Below are 23,443 nucleotides of genomic sequence, written 5' to 3' on the forward strand. Positions count from 1 at the left end.
AACAGATGCGCTATCACGCTCCATAACATCTGAAAGTGAACCTCGTGAGTTCATACAAGATGTTGAAGCTCAAGCACAGCTGTGTGCAGAAAATCTACCTGCCTCGGATGAAAAGATGAACCTATTCCAAACTGAAACAAAGAATGATGCACTGCTTCAACACATCATACAGCATATCAATAATGGGTGGCCGAAAGGGCAATGTCCTCAATTTAGAAATGTTCAGGCAGTTTTGACCATCATGGATGGACTACTTCTTCGACTCGACCAGCTAGTCAGTCATACCACTGTGTCTCAGACTAATGATACTTGATCAAATTCATGAGGGTAACCTCAGAATTGAGAAGTGCAAGTGAAGGGCGAGATAAGCAGTCTACTGGTATTGTTTTACAATACTGACAGACTACGAACCATTGTTGGGACTCCTCAAGGAGGACAAGGTTATCCTGTCCATTGCATCAGCCCATATCCTGAGATAGGCCCTTTTCTTGGCAACATATGAATGCAAGTTCGAGCACAGACCGAGCACACAGATTGCGAAAGTAGATGCATTAAGTAGACTTCCGCTGTTCCCTTCATGGATACATTCCCAGTCATGGCGGCCCAAATACGTAACTGGACTCAAGCAAATCCTTTATTGTCCAAGGTTCGCCATATTGTGCTAAACAGTGGTCAACACTGATAACTGCCCAACAAGTTAATGGTTTTTCAACAAAAATATCAGAGTTCAGCATTGAAAGGGGCATCTTTGTATGGGATACTCGCATCGTGATCCCACACAAGAATCAGGGCCGGGATTCTCCCCTACCCAGTGGGGCGGGGGGTCCCGGCGTAACGGAGTGGCGCCAACCACTCCGGCGTTGGGCCTCCCAAAAGGTGCGGAATTCTCCGCACTTTTAGGGGCTAGGCCCGCGCCAGAGTGGTTGGCGCCACACCGACTGGCGCCAAAACCGGCGTCAATGGCCTTTGATGCCCGCCGCCCGGCATCGGGGCTGACCGAAAGGCCTTTGCCGGTTCGCGCATGCGCTGGTGCGTCAGCAGCCGCGGACGTCACCACCGGCGCATGCGCGGTAGGGGGTTCTCTTCCGCCTCCGCCATGGTGGAGGCTGTGGCGGCGGCGGAAGAAAAAGAGTGCCCCCACGGCACTGGCCCGCCGGCCGATCGGTGGGCTCTGATTGCGGGCCAGGCTACTGTGTGGGCACCCCCCGGGGTCCGATCGCCCCGTGCCCTCCCCAAGGTGGGCCCACTCGCGCTGCCAATCCCGCCGCCACCAGAGGTGGTTGAAACCACGTTGGCGGGATTGGCCTTTCAGCGGCGGGACTTCGGCCCATCGCAGGCCGGAGAATCGCCACGGGGGGCACGCCGATCGGCGCGGCGTGATTCCTGCCCCCGCCAATTCCCGGGTGGCGGAGAATTCCGGCCACGGCGGGGGTGGGATTTACGCCGGCCCCGGGCGCAGGGTCGGAGAATTTCGCCCCAGGTCTTTAGACAGCGAGATCTGCATAATGGTCACCCATGGCGTAGCAAAAATGAAAATATTCAATGGAGGTTATGTCTGGTGATCAGGCCTGGAGGCGGACATAGAACAACTCACTCAGCAGTGTGGCGTTGGCCAGGAGCAGCAGAAACTCCCGCCTGCTGCACCCATGGGAGTGGCCAGGTCGGCCTAGGGTGCGGCTTCCTGCCGACTTTGCTGATCCTTTCCAGGGCTCCATGCTTTTAGTTGTTGTGGACGCCGATTCAAAGTGGCTAGAGATCCACAGGATATTGTTCACTACTTCAAAGGTGCCGACTGAAAAGCTGTGACTCTCGTTCAGTGCACAGTATTCCAGAGGTGCTGGTCACTGACAATGGTATGCCTTTTACTAGCAAAACCTTTAGGAGTTTCATGGAGGCAAAGGGGTGCAGCCGACGGCCCCGCCACAGAGCTTCGAAGGGGCTAGCCTTAAGGGCAGTGCAAATGTTTAAAAGAGGCTTGAGGGGGCAGCACGGTGGTGCAGTGGTTAGCATTGCTGCCTCATGGCGCCGAGATCTCAGGTTCGATCCCGGCTCTGGGTCACTATCCGTGTAGAGTTGCACATTGTCCCCATGTTTGCGTGGGTTTCGCCCCCACAACCCAAAGATGTTCAGGGTAGGTGGATTGGCCACGCTATATTGTCCCTTGATTGGAACAAAATGAATTGGTCTGCTTTAAATTTATTTTACAAAAGGAGGCTTGAAGAAGCAGACCTCAGGGTCGCTCAGCACACAACTGGCCAGATTTTTATTTTGTTTGCGTACCACCCCATATGCCACAACCGGCTTACTGCCGACAGAGCTTTTAATGGGCCGAAGACTCAAGACCCACCTCAACCCAGATATTGATGGGAAAGTGTGCCGCAGTCAGGAGCAGCAGGGCGTTGTCCAGGCAGGCGGATGCGGACCAGACAGTTCGGACCAGATGATGCAGTTTATATTTGAAACTTTGGGGATGGTGCCAAGTGGGCCTCAGGAATGGTAGCTTGACAGATAGGACCAGTTTCATACTAGGTTCGAGCTCTGGACCGAGAGATTAGGAAGCATGTCGACCATCTCAGACACAGGAGACCAGCTCTATGTGCAGCACCTCTGCAGGCAGCACTTTCAAGTCAGACAGCCACAGCACCAATGAATCCAAGAGCGTTGCCCCCTAGGTGACCCGATGCAGAGATGCGCGGAAGGTCGAGGACTCGGACCCCGAATTGAAAGTTTGTGATGATCAACCAGCTTGAGAGCAACAGCCAGTGGTGCAGCCCACCCCCACTGCCCCAGGGATCAGGGGGGTTTGGTGGGTAGTGCAGTGGTGGGGGGGGAGCTTGCAGTACACAATGCATGGAGACTGCCAGGCATTGGTGGTCGCCCTACAGACTTGGAGGAGCGGGTGAAGGGGGACGGTTGTGTGGGTTTTTGCTCTTGATCAGGGCATTGTCTACCTATAGAGTAGCCCTACCTGTCGGAACGGGCCACTCCTGTTACAAGTGTTGTCTCGCCCTCCACAGCACTGTAATGATCTGTATATCTCAGTGTATGTAAAGGTTTAACATCTCGCAAGTGCTAGATAACCACTAGATGGCAGCACCAGATATAGGTATAAAAGATATACTCAGAGAGAGTTCCCGCCTCTTTGTGTTAGGAGTGACTAGTGAACAGAGTTTTTTTTTATATAAATTTAGATTACCCAATTATTTTTTCCAATTAAGGGGCAATTTAGCGTGGCCAATCCACCTACTCTGCACATTTTTGGGTTGTGGGGGCGAAACCCACGCAGACACGGGGAGAATGTACAAACTCCACACAGACAGTGACCCAGAATCGAACCTGGGACCTCAGCGCCGTGAGGCGGTTGTGCTAACCACTAGGCCACCGTGCTGCCCTACTAGTGAACAGAGTTAGAGAGAGATAGCTAAGTGTGCTTTAATCATCATTATATGTATTTAATCTTATTAATCAAATCTACAGTTACAGTTATTGAAGAGTGAACAAACGCTTAGTTAATTTATCATCGTTACTCAATAAACAGTATTTGCTTTATTTGAAGACCTCGAGCATTACTGAATATCACGCATGCAACCATTTTGGCAGAAAGCAAATAAGTAACAAGATATTACAAAATGTAATATAATATGGTATCGGGCGTAGTGATATAATATAACAGGCACCAGAGCCTCTGGGCCTGTTTTCTGGGGTCTCCTCTCAGTGCTGCTGCTCTGGAGCCTGGTGACACTGCTGAATTGAGAAGCTGCTGGCCCTCTGTTTGGTTGGTAGCTCTTGGAGGCAGGATATTCGCCTTTAAAGTCTCAGGAAGTCCAATGGCAAGAAGGTAGCTGCTTGATTGACATTTATTTCTGTCAGGGCTCCCAGAAATGGTTGTTACATGGTTCCATTGACATTCCTGAGAATTCACTGGGCCACCGTGATGGACATTTAATTCAGCACAGTATCTTCAGTAGTGTGGTATTATCATAAATGCAAGAACTGCAAAGGTTAATAATTTCTAGATCAAACACTAGAGGGAGCTAGAGTTACAAGCATATAAGACATTGATGCTGAGCCTTGTGGGGAGAGAAGTAAAGGTGTTAGCTAGAGTACAGACTGAAGGAAAGATAGTGTGAGTAAGAGCAGATCATAGTTTGTTATTGTGTAGAGATTAGTTATAGATGAATGTAGATTATATGTTAATTATCAACTGTGAATTATTTAGGAGTATGCGTCGAATCCAAATTAATAGTGTTAATAAATTTATAGCTTTGTTCAAGTTAAAGCTATTTTGTGATCTTTGTGAAGACTATGTCAACCATCCTGAATTTAGCAACACCAAGAACACCACAAGTAGAAATGGATTAGTCAAGGCCAAAGATACTCCACTTGAATGTTAAACCGCCTGGGTGTGTGTGACATTTGTTCAAAATCTCTCAGACGATCCGCAGCTGAAACTTCCCTTTTTTCTGCAGCTTTGATTTTCCATTGGCAATTGCAGTGTAGGTTACTTTGACAATGAAACATTTTCAAAGCCCTACGTGATGGACAGACGAGGGTTGGGAGTCAGGTTGGTCAAAATGAAAATTATTGAAACATGCTGCCCCAAAGGCGGAATGGGAAAAGGCCACTGTGTAAGGCCATTCAGCCAATGTAAACCGAGAGGCCAGTAACCGTGTAAAACCTATCGGACTATAAACTTAATCTCTACTGTACAGTCAATGCAACTATGTTGAAGTACCTCAGAGTGCGACATGACCTTTGTATATAATTCAAACAGCATTGTACTTTATGTAATGAAAATATTGAAATGCTTGTAATGTTCTCACACTATATTGAAGCATCCCAAATGCATTTTGATCTCTGTAGTAAATGTGAATATTATTGCACTTTCCTGTCATGATAATTTTAAGTGTTTTGTAATTTTTCTTTTAGATATTCTATGAATAACATTTCTTTTTGCAAAAATAAATTTGGCAGGAGAGTAGCCTGCCTGAACTCACCCTGTGAAACTCCTCCCCCACTCTTCTCATTTTACTTACTCCAATTAAAAACAGTAAATTGCTGGATATAATCAGCACATCTGGTATTGTCTGTGTCTAATCTGTGGCCTGCAGCTCTCCATGATCCGCGGACTGGTATCTGTCCTTCAGATAGCAGCCCTGGCCTCCCCAGGGGCATTGCTCAGTGCAAGAGCTGCAGACCTCTGATTGGCTCGTAGTTCTTGGTAGCCTTGACGTCTACCCTGGGGGTCTCGATTTCAGGGGAAGGCTCATCACTGCCTGATTGGCTTGTGGTTCGGGGGGCCTTCCAGAAAAGAAGCAGCGTGAATCTCTCACTAGCTCTCCAGCTTGCAGGCAGGAGCCCCAGTGCCTCGTGAAGATTCTGCCCTTTGATCCCAAGACAGTTAAGGAATGGCGATATAGTTCAAAGTCAGCAAGGTGTGTGGCTTGGAGGAAAACATACAGTTCTCATGCATCTGTTTTCCTTCTAGGTGGTAGAAGTTGTGCGTTTGGAAGGTGCTGTTGAAGGAGGCTTACCCGATTACTGTAGCATATCTATATTAAGAAGTCTTACAACACCAGGTTAAAGTCCAACAGGTTTGTTTCAAACACGAGCTTTCGGAGCACGGCTCCTTCTTCAGGTGAATGGAAAGGCTTGTTCCAGAAATGTTTATATAGACACAGTCAGAGATGCCCCGGAATGCGAGCACCTGCAGGCAATCAAATCATCAAAGATGCAGAGAGAGAGGTAACTCCAGGTTAAAGAGGTGTGAATTGTCCCAAGCCAGTTCAGTCGGTAGGCCTCTGCAAGTCCAGGCTTGTTGGTGGGGGCCGAATGTAATGCGACATGAATCCCAGATCCCGGTTGAGTCCGCATTCATGCGTGCGGAACTTAGCTATAAGTTTTTGCTCAGCAATTTTGCGTTGTCGCGTCTCCTGAAGGCCTCCTTGTAGAATGCTGACCCGGAGATCAGAGGCTGAATGTCCTTGACTGCTGAAGTGTTCCCCAACTGGAAGGGAACAGTCCTGCCTGTTGATAGTCGCACGATGCCCGTTTATTCGTTGTCGCAGTGTCTGCATGGTCTTGCCAATGTACCACGCTTCGGGACATCCTTTCCTGCAGCGTATGAGGTAGACTACATTGGTCGAGTCGCACGAGTATGCGCCGCGTACCTGGTGGGTGGTGTTTCCACGTGTAATGGTGGTGTCCATGTCGATGATCTGGCATGTCTTGCAGAGATTACCCTGGCAGGGTTTTGTGGTGTTGTGGTTGCTGTTCTGAAGGCTGGGTAATTTGCTGCAAACAATGGTTTGTTTGAGGTTGCGCGGTTGTTTGAAGGCCAGTAGTGGGGGTGTGGGGATGACCTTGGCAAGATGTCCATCCTCGCTGATGATGTGTTGGAGGCTGCGAAGAAGATGTCGTAGTTTCTCCGCCCCAGGAAAGTACTGGACGACGAAGGGTACTCTGTCAGTGGTGTCCCGTGTTTGTCTTCTGAGGAGGTCGGTGCGGTTTTTTGCTGTGGCGCGGTGGAACTGTCGATCAATGAGTCGAGCGCCATATCCCGTTCGTACGAGGGCATCTTTCAGCATCTGTAGGTGTCTGTTGCGCTCCTCCTTGTCTGAGCAGATCCTGTGTATACGGAGGGCTTGTCCATAGGGGATGGCTTCTTTAATGTGTTTCGGGTGAAAGCTGGAGAAGTGGAGCATCGTGAGATTATCTGTGGGCTTGCGGTAAAGCGAGGTGCTGAGGTGACCGTCCTTGATGGAGACGAGTGTCGACAACAAATTCTTCATCCAGACGCATGGAACAGCCATGGGGACCAAATTTGCACCTCAATATGCCAACATCTTCATGCACAAGTTTGAACAGGACTTCCTCACCACACAGGACTTTCAACCGATGCTATACACCAGATACATCGATGACATTTTTTTCCTTTGGACCCACGGCGAGACATCACTGAAACGACTACACGATGACATCAATAAGTTCCATCCCACCATCAAACTCACCATGGACTATTCTCCAAATTCAGTTCAATTCTTGGACACACTCGTCTCCATCAAGGACGGTCACCTCAGCACCTCGCTTTACCGCAAGCCCACAGATAATCTCACGATGCTCCACTTCTCCAGCTTTCACCCGAAACACATTAAAGAAGCCATCCCCTATGGACAAGCCCTCCGTATACACAGGATTTGCTCAGACAAGGAGGAGCGCAACAGACACCTACAGATGCTGAAAGATGCCCTCGTACGAACGGGATATGGCGCTCGACTCATTGATCGACAGTTCCACCGCGCCACAGCAAAAAACCGCACCGACCTCCTCAGAAGACAAACACGGGACACCACTGACAGAGTACCCTTCGTCGTCCAGTACTTTCCTGGGGCGGAGAAACTACGACATCTTCTTCGCAGCCTCCAACACATCATCAGCGAGGATGGACATCTTGCCAAGGTCATCCCCACACCCCCACTACTGGCCTTCAAACAACCGCGCAACCTCAAACAAACCATTGTTTGCAGCAAATTACCCAGCCTTCAGAACAGCAACCACAACACCACAAAACCCTGCCAGGGTAATCTCTGCAAGACATGCCAGATCATCGACATGACACCACCATTACACGTGGAAACACCACCCACCAGGTACGCGGCGCATACTCGTGCGACTCGACCAATGTAGTCTACCTCATACGCTGCAGGAAAGGATGTCCCGAAGCGTGGTACATTGGCGAGACCATGCAGACACTGCGACAACGAATAAACGGGCATCGTGCGACTATCAACAGGCAGGACTGTTCCCTTCCAGTTGGGGAACACTTCAGCAGTCAAGGACATTCAGCCTCTGATCTCCGGGTCAGCATTCTACAAGGAGGCCTTCAGGAGACGCGACAACGCAAAATTGCTGAGCAAAAACTTATAGCTAAGTTCCGCACGCATGAATGCGGACTCAACCGGGATCTGGGATTCATGTCGCATTACATTCGGCCCCCACCAACAAGCCTGGACTTGCAGAGGCCTACCGACTGAACTGGCTTGGGACAATTCACACCTCTTTAACCTGGAGTTACCTCTCTCTCTGCATCTTTGATGATTTGATTGCCTGCAGGTGCTCGCATTCCGGGGCATCTCTGACTGTGTCTATATAAACATTTCTGGAACAAGCCTTTCCATTCACCTGAAGAAGGAGCCGTGCTCCGAAAGCTCGTGTTTGAAACAAACCTGTTGGACTTTAACCTGGTGTTGTAAGACTTCTTACTGTGCTCACCCCAGTCCAACGCCGGCATCTCCACATCATATCTATATTACACACTGGTGCTGCTGTGTCGATGCTGGATGGAGTGAATGTTTGAATTGGTGGATGGGATGTCGATCAAAAGAATGATCAGTTGGGAGCCTGATTTAAATTGAATACTGGCCAGTAAGTTTGCCAGAGCTTGGAAAGTCTGCAGAAAAGTTGAGGCAAGAGACCTTGTAAAGCAATGCTTAAGAGGAACAACAGTGTTTCCCCTGGCCTTTTGAGCAAACCTCTCCGCAACCTGCTTCAAAATTTAGGGATCCTGAGCCTTCCTCCTCACAATCTCTCGTTCCCTCCCTCTCTTCCAATTATCAGTCTGATCCCACATTTCTAGCCTGAAATATCAGCTTCCTGCTCTTCCTCCTGATTGTTGATGACCTCCATCATGCTGCGATCTCGCTCTCTACCCCCCCCCCCCCCCTCCCCCCTCCTTGTTGCCAGGTCCTAAGCCACCTCACCATGTTTAATCTTCCTCAGCTGTTGCTTCCCCATTCCTGCAATCCGGCCAGCTGCCAGGGGAGATTCAGATTTTAAGAAATGAAAGTGAAGTCCTTCCACTAAATTCATCAGAATCTCCACATTCCCAAAATATCTGGGTCTTCACTAACCACAATCACTTTTCCCATCTCCTTGTTCCCTATTAGAGCTTCTGAAATGGTAATTTAACAATAAAATTCCTTCTTCTCAAAATTAGTTACTTTTGATAAAATGATAGGTCCTGAATTGAATTTAAGTATTTTGCATGTCCATTTTCTCAGTCACCAATGATCAAACCGAGCTCAATTAGTGTTAGTTCAAATATAAATAACAAATGACTAAATATGTATCTATGGCCTTCAGCAACTCTTGCAGCTATATTCTTACCCTCACACCTCCAGCTGTGTCTGACGTGAGAAGCACCCTCATGTTTTTCTTAACATTCTCATGACAACAAAATTGACTTGCAGCTACTTTTATCCTTGCTATGGCAACTCAGGAGTAAAATTAGGGCTCAGTGGTTGTTTTTTTATAAGCCATTATTTAATATAATATCTTCCCTTCCTCCAGCCTTCTCAGTAATGTTTGCCTGTAGCTCTTCAAGTTCCATTTCTGCCAAATTGAGTTTCATCAAAATTCAGGTGTCAGCATGACACAAATTGAACCTTCATCCTTGGTTAACAGCTTGCACGTTCTGTTTGAGCCTAATTTTTCAGATTTGTTAGATTAAGGAAGCCATTCTCATAACACGAGCATCTTATAAAACCACCTAGGCCGTATGTATGTTCTTACTCATTCGTTTGATGAAGCATTGATTGAGAATTTAACATTTTTCTACTTTGCACCCTCATTCCCTATCAACTGCAGCAAGATATGGCTGAAATATTGGGTTTCCTTTTACTTCTGGTTATGTTTAACCTTCTGGACCTTCCAGTGGCTCTAATTCCAGGGAGACTTAGATCATAGAGTGGAAGCCTGTTGCATGCATATTATGGGAGCCTCAGGGAAGGTGACCCCTTCTGAATTAAAGCATGTTGCATGAGGGGAATTTGGCACAGGTGGGGAATTAAAGTTGATGGAAATGTCAGCGTGTCCAGAAGTCGACTCCAATTTAGCATGGGCACATTCAGTTGTGTGCATGGAACACTCCCTGAAGACACTGGTTAGCAGTTTGAATATTTAAATCATTGATTTACAGCAATATTTAAACCAACATTTATATTTAGCACCACATGCACACGTTTCCTGGGGCTTTGGAAACTTGCCCTCCATGCCAAGCTGAACCAGCAATTTACGGGGATCAATTAAATTCGGTCAAATGCAACGATAAATACTCAGTACTCACAGCTGCTTCTTACGCTACATGGGAAAGAATTTGATCAGAGTATATGCAAACGCACATACGATCATACAAATTAAGAGCAGAAGTAGGCGACTCGGCCCCTCGAGCCTGCACCACCATACAATAAGATCATGGCTGATCTGTTTGTAAGCTCAACCCTACTTTCCAGCCCAACCCCGATAACCTTTCACTGCCTTCTTAATCAAGAATCTATCTAGCTCAACCTTAAAAGTATCTCAGTCTTAAATTAGCAACCCCTGATTTTTAAACAGTTACCCCCTTGTTCTAGATTCTCTGACAAGAGGAAACATTCTCTCCACATCTATTCAGTCAATACCCCTCAGGATCTTAAAATTTTCAATCACGTTGCCCCTAACTCTTCTAAACTGTGGTGGATACAAACCCAATCTCTGAAACCTTTCCTCATAAGACAACCCACCAATTTCTAGTATTATTCTGATAAACATTCTCTGGACTGCTTCCAATGCATTTACATCTTTCCTTAAATAAGGAGACCTTCCCTAACAGCACTGTGGTTATACTTACACTACATGGACTGCAGCGGTTCAAGAAGCGGGCTTACCACCATCTTCTCAAAGGCAATTAGAGATGACCAATGAATGCTCCCGTGAAAGAATAAAAAAAGAAAATATCAGAAACTCCTTCATATCACCAGGTATAATTAAAAATCTTCTTTTTCTACTTCCCCTACTGGTAATATAAGAATGCTGCAAATTAGCGTTATGAAGAAGCCACCCTCAACTAAAATCAAGCCAGCATGGCCAAGAGTTTTTCTCATGTTTAGTTTTGATGTTTAATTAATAATAATAATAATAATAATAATGGATTATTGTCACAAATAGGCTCCAATGACGTTACTGTGAAAAGCCCCTAGTCGCCACATTTCAGCACCTGTTCGGGGAGGCTGGTACAGGAATTATTCTGTCCCCAGGTAAATGGGAGGCCCCAAATTCCGATAGTTAGAGATGCCGAGATGGCACTAATTCTCAACTCTTCTCCCTCTTCAGTTGTCAGCTGTGAAATATGTGGAGGACCACCTCTAGTCCTCTCCCTCTCCCAACTGTTCTGTGTTTTCTTCACCTGCAATGCAGGAACAAAAAGGACAGTAATGACATATCCATCTTGGGGTACATTTGTTGACAGTAACCATCAGGAGGAGGCATCAAATTGCATAAGGATGAGGGTGAGAGGCAATTGTGAATGGGCAGATGGGGACTTGAGAGTGTACATGGAAAGAGGATGGGTGTACTTGTGGGCCAGAGGAATGAAGGGATGGTGCAGATTTAACAGGGTAGAATGAGGAGGTGGAGCGATGTGAGCAGCAGGGTAGGTGAATGTGCAACTGTATTCGCCTTTCTGAATCCAGGAACATGGCAAAATCCCCCTTCTGCTGACCACCACCACCCACAAATTCTTTGTGGCAGGATCAAATTTCTTAATCCTGTTGTTTTTATTAATTAATTCTTGGAATATGGACGTCGTTGGCTGAGACAGCATTTGTTGCCCATCCTTAATTGCCCTTGAACTGAACGGCTCACTAGGCCATTTCAGCGGTGAGGCAGTAAAAAGCCACCATCTCGCTGTGTGGGTCTGGAGTCACATGTAGGCACATGACGGCAGATTTCCTTCCTTGAAGGACATTGTGGTATTATCATAACTGTAAGAACTGCAAGGGTTAATGAAGTGACTAGAGTAGTCACCAGAGGGAGCTACTCCTTGTGGGAGAGAGTGTGCAGGAGTTAGCTAGAGAGAGTCAGAAGTACAAATAGTGTGAGTGAGAGCAGATCATAGTTTATATCAGTATAAAGATTAGCTGTGAGGGCAGCACGGTGGCGCAGCACGGTAGCCCTGCTGCCTCACGATGCCGCGGTCCCAGGTTCGATCCCGGCTCTGGGTCACTGTCCGTGTGGAGTTTGCACATTCTCCCTGTGTTTGCGTGGGTTTCACCCCCACAACCCAAAGATGTGCAGCGTAGGTGGATTGGCCATGCTAAATTGCCCCTTAATTGGAAAAAATGAATTGGGTACTCTAACATTTAATAAAAAAGATTAGCTGTAGATGAGTGTAGTTTAAATGTTAATAATCAACTGTGTATTCCTTAGGAGTACGTGTTGAATCCAAATTAGTAGTGTTAATAAATTTAAGTTCAAGCTATTTTGTGAATACTACACCAACCATCCTGAATTAAGCAACACAAAGAACACCACAGGCATTAGTGAACCAGGTGGGTTTTTGCAACACTCGGCAATGGTATCATGGACTTTTAATTCAATTCAAATTTCACCATCTGCCGTGGTGGGATTCGAACCCGGGACCCTAGAGCATTGCCCTTGGTCTCTGGATTACTAGTCTAATGACAATACCACCACACCAATGCCTCCCCTAAGTTTTTGGGAAAGTGTATGTTTCTTTTTGCTTCTCTAGGATCCCATCAGTTACCAAGTCAGTCATTGAGGTGCATCCCTAAATTCGCTAAAGCCACGCTGAGACTACACCTTCTATTGTCCTTGACTTTTCATTTGGGTTTGGACCTGGGCATACTGAAGTTTAAATTGTGCCATGCACATCTGCAGCACACTGTACATTTGCTGCCAAATTGGAAGTAGTATTAGGGACGCAATTCTCCCACTTGCAGTCTGCTACCGCCAGCGGGAAAACTGAAATGATTCCCTGAGGCGCTATGAGCGATGCTGACTTGCCACTCCATGGCACTTTGAATTTTTCTTTTACCAGGAATGAGCTTTCGTGCCATTCGATGACACATAGAAATTTAAAAAAAAGAGCATCGGGATTTTTGCTGAATCTGAGAGCGGCGGGGCGTAATCTCTGAAAATGCCCGCTCCTCAGAAATCGGAGCATCAGTTTGAAAGCATGCTCTTATCTCAGAACACTGTTGCACACCACCCCCGCCCAGAAGTCTGGCAAGGCTTCTCCTCAGACCCCCAGCCCCACAAAACCCCAGCTACCACGCTTCCACCTCCGTCCCCCCTTCAGCCACGCCTCAGTTCATCATTTCAGTGCTCCTCAGGATAAAAAGACAGCCTCTTTAAAAACATTTACAAACATTACAGGAGTACTTATATCTTCAGCTCACAGATGTTTGAACTTGTCATGCTGACAGGTGGTTTCTCCATCCCGTTGTGAATCCCACCACCGCTAGCTAGTGGACACAAAAAACTGCACCCTACAATTTAGTGGGTGAGATTAATTGCCACAGACAGTTGTGCTGAAGGTTTTTCTTGGGTTTCCCACCCTGGAGAGCATCCTGTCACTCTAAATATAAGTCTGAACTATTATTGGTGTGTTATGCCGTCAATTCACTATGAGACCGTGAGAACGAGTGAATATAAGGCTTTATTATCCAGGAACTCGCCTGCCAGTGTCTGCTGTACAAATGAGTGCCACCCACAGGTGGCTGGTCTATATATCGCCCCGGGGAGGGTGGAGCCAGAGGTGGAGTCCACCGGGGCTCCAGTACAAGGTCATAGGTCACAGCACCATACAGACAGTTCATACTTAGGTGAATACTTTCACCACATTCACCCCTGTTAAAATAAATCAAATCCAGCGGGGGTGACATGGGGTCATCAAATTTTAAGTCTTTTAGACGTTGTCAGCTCTGATGATGCAGCGGGCATGGTTGTTGTAGGTGGTAACTCCGGGGGCATGGTGTCTGGAGCTTGAGCTTCAGTCCGGCGTGTCAGAGACTGTTGAGGGGTGGGGGCAGGCAGGGGAGTGGTGGGTAACGGCAGTGCGGGCGCGGTTCAAGAAACCAAGAGGGGCGTTAGGGACGCTGGGGGTAGCGGTGGGCAGTGGGGAGGGGGGCGCGTTGGCAGGGGAACCAGCTGGTGCCAGGTCCTGTAGGGAGACCGTATCTTGCCGTCTGTCCTGGTGCGCGACGTAGGCATACTGGGGGTTGGCGTGCAGCAGCTGGAACCTCCCGACCAGGGGGTCGGTCTTATGGCTCCTTGTATGCTTCGGAGAAGGACAGGTCCCGGAGTTGTCAGCCAGGATGGAAGCGAGACCTTGGAGATGGACTTCCTAGGGAAGACAAACAAACGGTTGTGAGGGGTCTCGTTCGTGGCTGTGCAGAGGAGTGATCTAATGGAGTGGAGGGCGTCGGGGAGGAACTCCTGCCAGCGAGGGATCGGGAGATTTCTAGGCCAGAGGGCCAGAAGGACAGCCTTCCATACTGCCGCGTTCTCCCTCTCCACCTGCCCGTTTCCCTGCGGGTTATAGCTCGTAGTCCTGCTCGAGGCGATGCCCTTACTGAGCAGGTACAAACGCAGCTCATTGCTCATGAACGGTGTGCCCCAGTCGCTGTGGACTTAGCAGGGAAACCGAACAGTGTGAAGATGCTGTGCAGTGCCTTTATAACCGTGGCCGAGGTCATGTCGGGGCAGGGGACAGCGAAAGGGAAGCGGGAGTACTCATCAATGACGGTTAGGAAATATACATTACGGTTGATGGAGGGGAGGGGCTCTTTGAAGTCAATACTGAGGCGCTCAAAGGGACGGGAGGCCTTTACCAGGTGGGCCGTGTCTAGCCAGTAGAAGTGCGGTTTGTACTGAGCACAGACTTGGCAGTCCCTGGTCATGGCCTTGACCTCCTCAGTGGAGTAGGGCAGATTGCGGGCCTTAATAAAGTGGGTAAGCCGAATGTCCCCCGGGTGACAGAGGTCATCGTGGATAGCCCGAAGTCGGCTATCTTGCGCGCTGGCGCATGTGCCGTGGGACAGGACATCTGGGGGCTCATTGAGCTTCCCAGGACGATACTTGATATTGTAATTGTAGGTGGAGAGTTCGATCCTCCACCTCAAGATTTTGTAATTCTTAATTTTGCCCCGGTGGTTGGTAATGAGGGTGAACCTCCTAACAGCTAGGTAGTGCCTCCAGTGCCGCATGGCTTCCACTATGGCTTGTGCTTCCTTCTCAACCGAGGAGTTTCGGATCTCGGAAGCATGGAGGGTTCTAGAGAAGAATGCTACTGGCCTGTCCGCCTGCTTGAGGGTAGCGGACAGGGTGACGTCTGACACATCGCTCTCTACCTGGAAGGGGACAGACTCGTCCACCGCATGCATTGCGGCCTTAGTGATGTCGGCCTTGATGCGGCTGAAGGCCGAGCGGACCTCAGCCATCAGGGGAAATGTGGTGATTTTAATAAGTGGGCAGGCTTTGTCCGCATAGTTGAGGACCCACTGGGCATAGTAGGAGAACAGCCCCAGGCATCGTTTGAGAGCCTTGAGGCTGTGCAGAGGGGGAAGTTCAGTGAGGGGGCGCATATGGTCGGGGTCGGGCCCTAGGACTCCGTTCTCCGCGACGTAACCGAGGATGGCTAGTCGGGTAGTGCGGAAGACGCACTTCTCTTTGTTATAGAACATAGAACAGTACAGCACAGAACAGGCCCTTCGGCCCTCAATGTTGTGCCGAGCCATGATCACCCTACTCAACCCCACGTATCCACCCTATACCCGTAACCCAACAACCCCCCCCTTAACCTTACTTTTATTAGGACACTACGGGCAATTTAGCATGGCCAATCCACCTAACCCGCACATCTTTGGACTGTGGGAGGAAACCCGGAGGAAACCCACGCACACAGGGGGAGGACGTGATATGTGAGGTTGAGGGATTGGGCGGCCTGGAGGAACTCCTGAAGGTTGGCGTCATGGTCCTGTAGATCATGGCCGCAGATGGTAACATTGTCCAAGTACGGGTGTGTAACCCGCAACCGGTACTGGTCCACCATTCGGTCCATTGTTCTCTGAAAAACCGAGACCCCGTTAGTGACGCCGAATGGGAACCTGAGGAATTGGAAGAGCCGGCCGGCTGCTTTGAAGGCAGTGTAGTGGTGCTCTTCTGGTAGTAAGCCGACTTCAGATCGACTGTCGAGAACACCCGGTACTGGGCGATCTGGTTGACCATCTCCGCTATGCGGGAGAGGGGGAATGCATCCAGTTGCGTGAACCGGTTAATGGTCTGGCTGTAGTCCACAACCATCCGATTCTTTTTCCTGGTCCGGATAACCACCACTTGCGCTCTCCAGTGGCTATTGCTGACCTCGATGATCCCTTCACTCAACAGTCGTTGGACATCCAACTTGATAAACGTCATGTCTAGCGCACTGTACCGTCTGCTCCTGGTGGCGAGTGAGGTTCGCAAAGAGAGAAGGGAGGGGGACCTTATGGGTCGCGAGGCTGCATACCGTGAGGGGGAGGGTAAGGGTCCGCCGAACTGTAGGGTCAGGCTCCGGTGACTCTATTGGGAGTTTAATCCAAGCAGTATGGGGGGCGCAGAGGTGAGGGAGGACTTACAGCTTAAAACGAGCGTACTCGGCGCCCTGCATCGCAAGGTTGGCGATACAGTACCCCCGGATCTGGACCGAATGGGATCCGGAGGCAAGGGAGATTGTTTGGGATGTGGGGTATATGTGAAGGGAGCAGTGCGTTACCGTGTCAGGGTGAACAAAGCTCTCCGTGCTCCTGGAGCCGAAAAGACAGGGGGTCTCGTGCCCGTTGACCCGGACAACCGCCATGGAATATTTCAGGTGCTTTGGCTGCGACTGGTCGAGGGTGACTGCGCCAAGCTGCGGGTAGCCTGTGTGGTCGGCAGTATCACAAAATGGCGGCCCCCATAAGTCGCACGTGTCGGTCGGTGTTGGAGCCGACGGACAAGATGGCGGCCCCCACGAGTCGCAGGCGGCTGATGACGCGTCTGAAGGGGACATTCCCGGCTAGCACGCAGCCACATTGCAGGGTCTGCAGGCCTGTGAGTCCATCGGTTGGGCCTGGTGAGTTTTCGACTTCTGGGCTTTAGGTCGGCCCAGACAGACTCTGGCAAAGGGTCCCTTTTTGCCACAGTCGCTGCACGTTGCTGTGCGGGATGGGCAATGCTGCCGGGGGTGTTGACCCTGGCTGCTGAAGTAGCACTGCGGTTCCCGGTCTGGACGGGCAGCCGCGCGGCACAGGCCTGTGATGTAGTCGGGTCCAATGGGGGCCGCGACGATGGTGTCCACGAGGAGTTCACCTGGTCCCCAGGGAACGCACTGAGGCTCTGGTAGGCCGGCTCTGCAGGCACCAGGTACATACAGTCAAAGATCTCATGAATATATTAAAATTAGGACTCACCAATCAGTAAACATATCATCTGGTGCCCGTCTTACCAGTAAAACCTGACAGGATTGTAATAATATACATCAGTATATCATGGTGCAGACACACACTGATGGACACACACAAGGACCAATCAATATGTACAAACACCGCAGCCAATCACCAATTAGAATATACACACTATAAAGGCAGAGGGCACCATGGTTCCCGCTCATTCTGGGTGCTGCCTCTGGGTGTAACAACAACTCATCCAGCCCAGCACAGACTCACAACACGTGCTGAGAGAATCAACTGGTTCGGACAAGACTTAGGTCTCTAGTTTAAGTTAGCTTCATTTAGACCCACAGACATCGTGTGTTAGTTAGAAGTAATTAAAAAAATTGAGTTGAACCTTCATCAGTGTTGGAAGTGTCTGTTCATCTCTCAAGTCTACACTAGCCACCACTTCAAGGATTAGTGTCTCAGAAGCAGTATTTAAGTTGGCATTCACGTGCAGTGAATTCAATCACAGGTTCTTTGTGCCATTTGGGTTGCCGGGAGAGTTCATGGGCGGGGCTCTCCATCCAGCGACGCCGGAACTGCGAAACGTGATTGGGCAGAAAATCGCACGTGAGCCGAAAATCATGACCGACCACGGGCGCCCAACAGAATTATCGACGGCGAGGTTCACTTGTGGTTATAAAAATCGGTAAACAGACTCAGTGGCTGCTGAGGGAGAGAGAGGAGGTAGGACATGTTCCCAGAGGCTCTGCCGGTCCTGCCATTGGCAGATACCAGATAGTTGCTGATAACCCCTAATGTAGTCCCCAGCTCTGTGTCTACATCACCTTTATCAATGGCACGACCCTTTCCAAAATCCCAAGACCCGTCTGGACAGCAGCTGGTCCATGGGTTTGGGCCGCCGTCCGACCGTCCGCCCCCTCGGGGATTCCTACTTCTACCTGATGTACCGTGGTACACACCAGATCATGTCCCAGGAGCCTCTTCACTAAGTGTACAACTGAGGTATGTGTGTTTGGGATGGTTGAGGGTGTTGGAAACAGCTGTGATGAAAAGTCAGTGTCATCCCCGGACTGGTGCTCCAGAGTGTCTCAGGCTGGTGTTTGGGGGTTTGTGCCACTTTCTGTTGCCGACTTTTTGTGTGAATCCGCTTGGGGTTGGGATCGGGAGCGGGAGACACAAGAAGGGCCCGCCTCATTCATAGAATTTACAGTACAGAAGGAGGCCATTCGGCCCATCGAGTCTGCACCGGCTCTTGGAAAGAGCACCCTTCCCAAGGTCAACACCTCCACCCTATCCCCATAACCCAGTAACCCCACCCAACACTAAGGGCAATTTAACATGGACAATCCACCTAACCTGCACATCTTTGGACTGTGGGAGGAAACCGGAGCACCCGGAGGAAACCCACGCACACACGGGGAGGACGTGCAGACTCCACACAGACAGTGACCCAAGCTGGAATCGAACCTGGGACCCTGGAGCTGTGAAACAATTGTGCTATCCACAATGCTACCATGCTGCCCCTCATTGGCAGCTGATCTTGCAAGATACAAGACATGGAGCATAATTGGATCATGGGTTGGAGTGGTGGGTGGTGTGGGGGGTGGGGGAGGTGGCTAGTGTGGGGAGGGTGCGGGAGTGGTGAGGGGGTGGTGGGGGGATCGTGCCAAGCACTCAGCAGGGGCTTACTTGCTTGCCCGATGCCAACCTCCACCTCGATGACAGCCCTCTTTCCGGGCACACCGACAAGGTCCAGTGCCCGCTGCTCCATGATCACGAGGGGCTGCAGGTCCCGTGCTCCTTCTCTGGTCTTATCTCCCTCTCCCTACCGTTTTGCGCCACCTTCTCCTTAAGTGGGTGGGGGGGGAGACAGAAAGCACAAAGGCGGTTGGATGCGTGCAGAACAGGGAGTGGGTTGCTGGTGGCCTTTGTGAGCATGGCACCAGGCCATGGCGGAGTGTATGGGTGCGGACATGTGTTGCAGGATGGGGAGTGTGCACACTGCGGGGGTGAGGGGGGGTATGGTTTGGTTACTCTCCGAATGTGGGAGGGAGCGGTTATGGGTATGTGAGATGAGGGTTGGTGCCAGGGGCACGGTGCTGGTTACTCACCCTGGCCGCCCTGAGGGAGTTGTGAAGCTTCTTCCTGCATTGCTGTCTGGTCTTGGTGCTGAGGCCCACAGCACCCACGGCCACTGCTACCTGAGCCCAGGCCCAGTGTACGATGGCAGGTGGCATCCTCTTTCTCACCCTGGTGAACAGGGTTGCCCGCCTCTACTCCCTGGTGTCCAGCAGGGTCTCAAGCTCTGCGACCGCAAAACGGCGTGCCGCTCTCCATGCTGCCATCTTGTTGGCTGGGTAGAGTGTGTGTGGGGGAGTGGAGTGCTAATATGTGGCTGCAGCTTGTCAGCCTCTCGAGTGGCAAACCCAACTCCGGTGAATCGGACACTGTTTTTCATTGGAATCGATCGAATTCCACTTAGCACCGGTACCAGCCTGTTAACGGATCCTGAATTGCTCTGGGATAGGTGCCAATTTAGTTGTTGTGGAAGTCCACTGATTCAGTCCCAGCATCAACACTTAGTTTCTGAAATGGAGAATGCTGCCGAATATCTTTCAGATTGCTTCTTTCACACTTTTATTGCCTTGTTTACCCTGAGTGAGACTCTTCTGCTTATCAATTGTGCTATTATTGCCAGTTTGTTTCAGATGGTGGGAAAGGTGGAGGGAGAAGAGCAGCAGGAAGAGGGGGGCCTGTTTGAACGGGTGACAAGATGGTTACTCTTCTGAAGCTGGACCCAATGCACTAGATCAGTGTTCCCAAACTTTTTCCCGATGTGTAGTACCCTCAATAACGACACGAGAGTGTGGAATTTTTAAATGAAGGCTTTAATAAGCAGAGAGCTAGCCAGTTACCGAGACGTGTGCTTACTGAGTGCCACCTACAGAGCTCACCTTATATACGGCTCCCAGTCTTAAACACCTACATGGTGTTAAGGGTGCAGTAACCATTCATCACATTCACCCCCTGTTTTTAAAAAAAAACGCAAAGTCCGTTAGGGGTGAAGTGGAATCACATGTCTAGTCTCAGGCAGTGGCGCGGCAGACACGGACGTCTTTGATGTGGGTACATCCGGGAGCATGGGGGTCGGAGCTTTCGTCCTGGTTGGGGTAGGGGGAAGATCCTTATTGGGCCGCATGCAGTCGGGATCTGGGACCCCGTTTTCCACGACGGAGCCGAGGATGGTTAGTCGGGTTGTGCGGAAAACGCATTTTTCCTTGTTGTAGGTCAGGTTGAGGGCCCGGACGGTCTGGAGGAACTTTTCAGGGTTCGCGTCATGGTCCTGCTGATCATGGCCGCAGATGGTGACTTTGTCCAAGTACGGGTAAGTAGCCCGCAGTCCGTACTGGTCCACCATTTGGTCCATCGCCCTCTGGAAGACGGAGACCCCATTTGTGACGCTGAAGGGGACCCTAAGGAAGTGGAAGAGCCGGCCGGCTGCTTCAAAAGCAATATAGGGGCGGTCTTTCGGCCGGATAGGGAGCTGGTGGTAAGCGGATTTGAGGTCGACAGTGGAGAATACACGATATTGAGCGATCTGATTGACCATCTCTGCTATGCGGGGAAGGGGGTACGCATCGAGCTGCGTGAAGCGGTTTATGGTCTGGCTGTAGTCCATGACCATCCGTTTCTTTTCCCCGGACCGTACTACCACCGCTTTTGCTCTCCAGGGGCTGTTGCTAGCCTTGATGACCCCCTCTGCCAGTAAACGCTGCTCCTCTGACTTGATAAAAGTCATATCTTGGGCACTGTACCGCCGGCTCCAGGTGGGACGGGCTTACAGTCGGGAGTGAGGTTTGCGAATAGTGAGGGGGGTTCAACTTTCAGTGTTGCAAGGCTGCATACCATGAGGGGGGGGCAAGGGTCTGCCGACCTTCAGGGTCAGGCTTTGGTGGCTGCATTGGAAATCCAGACTGAGCAGCAGGGGGACGCAGAGGTGAGTGAGGATATAGAGCTTGAAACAAGCGTATTCGGCGCCCTGGATCGCGAGATCCGCAATACAATACCCCTTGATTTGGACCGAGTAGGACCCGGAGGCGAGGGCTATGGTTTGGGTGGTGGGATAGGTGCGCAAGGTGCAGCACCTTACCATTTCTGGGTGGATAAAACTCTCCGTGCTCCCGGAGTTGAAGAGGCAGGGAGTCTCGCGCCCGTTGATCTGGACCTGCATTATGGAACTTTCAGGTGCTTTGGCCGCAATTCATCGAGAGTGACCGCTCCCAGTTGCGGGTAGTCTGAGTCCTCAGCCGAGTCGGATTCACAAAATGGCCGCCGCCGTCGGTCGCACGTGTCGGGTCCAGAAGATGGCCGCTGCCAAGATGGCCGCTGCCATAACTCGCACGAGGCCGATGACGTGTCAGAAAGGGGCATGTCCGGCCGGTGCGCAGCCACTTGGTGAGGCCTGCGGGCCTGTGAACCTGATTTACGGGCCTGGTGATCTTTTTGTTTCTGTGCCTTGGGTCTGGCCAGGCAGACCCTCGCGAAATGCCCCTTCTTTCCGCAGTCACTGCAGATGGCGGAGCGGGCTGGGCAACGTTGATGTGGATGCTGGCCCTGCTCACAGAAATAGCACGGTGTGACCCCGGTCTGGGCAGGTCGCCGTGCGGCGCAGGCCCATGGCGTGGCCGAGTCTGGGGAAGTCCGAGGGGGCCTTGCAGGGTCCACGGGGTACGTGCCTAGGTTGTGGTGGGCCACTTCCTGTGAGGTGGCGAGGGTTACTGTGTCCTGAAGGATTTTAGCTCCATTTTCGAGGAGTCGCTGCCTGATATAGGTCGAACTGATGTCGGACACGAACGCGTCTCGGATGTGCAGGTTCATGTGGACTTCCACCGTCACGTCCTGATGGTTGCAGTTCCTGGCGAACGCTGTGAGCTTTTCCATGTACTCGTCTAGCATTACCCCTGAGTGCTGCCGGCAGGTAGAGAGCAGGTGCCGTGCATGTACCTCATTTATGGGTTTGACAAAATGCTTTCGCAGGATCTTGATCGCCGCGTCATAAGATTCTATGGCTTGCTCCAACATGGAGTAAGCGCACCTTGCGAGGCCCTAGAACGGGAGTTTCCAAGGATTCCAGGTAGGCCTCGAAGCAGCGGAGCCAGTACTTTAAAATTTCTGTGGCCTCCGGTGTCCGTGCTTCCAGGTTGAGCTTTTCTGGCTTGAGCCTGGCGTCCATCCTAATGTAATCTGCTTATTAAATTGTAGTACCCTCAATAACGACACGAGAGTGTGGAATGGTAAATGAACGCTTTAATAAGCAGAGAACTAGCCAGTTACCGAGATGTGTACTTACTGAGTGCCACCTACAGGGCGTCACCTTATATACGGCTCCCTGGTGGGTGGAGCCGGAGGCGGAGTCACCCAGGGTTCCAAACCCGGTCTTAAAGGGGCATCACCTACATGGTGTTAAGAGTACAGTAACCATTCATCACACAATGTGACCCTATTTTAATTTCTTAGACTTGGTGTGACTCAAGATTTAAAATATTGCGCGATGTGAGAGTTGTTGAACTGTGGGACTGTGGGCTTTGGTGGGGGGAGGGGAGTGTCATGGGGGTGGTGAGGGATAAAATATAGTCAAGCAGAAGAAGACTAACCTTCAATTCTTAAAGTGCACACTAAATCTAAACATACATGTATTTTTAAATTTAGACTATTTTGTGGAATTATTATCTTACTCTAGGTCAAATGGCATGCATGCTGCAATACAGTGTCTCAAAATCAGGCAATGTGATTGATAGTGCACATCTAATCTCGGGTGTGCAGGCTTGATTAATTTAAAGAATTGATGCAAACCAGTGTACTAATAAAAATGGGTATGCTCAAGGCAGACACTGAGGATGCATGTGTAAAACTCCTCTCCCCTCCCAAATGCCCAAAACAAGATTTGCCGTGCTCATGGTTTCGTTCCCCTCTTCTCCCAGCAACAAAATCAGGTGCAGACCCATAGGTACATTTGCATTGTCTGCCAGGACTTAAAACTCCTCCAACCTACCCCCCCCCCTCCCCCCAGGAGGTGGTGATACCCTCAGTATGGGTCATCTATCTTCCACTCCCCTCTGGTACGACAGGTTTGACAAGTGGAGAGTACTACTCCAATATATGTGACCCTTGATGACCACATCTGCGCA

Source organism: Scyliorhinus canicula, chromosome 14 (assembly GCF_902713615.1).
Source record: "Scyliorhinus canicula chromosome 14, sScyCan1.1, whole genome shotgun sequence".
Classification (NCBI taxonomy): Eukaryota; Metazoa; Chordata; class Chondrichthyes; order Carcharhiniformes; family Scyliorhinidae; genus Scyliorhinus; species Scyliorhinus canicula.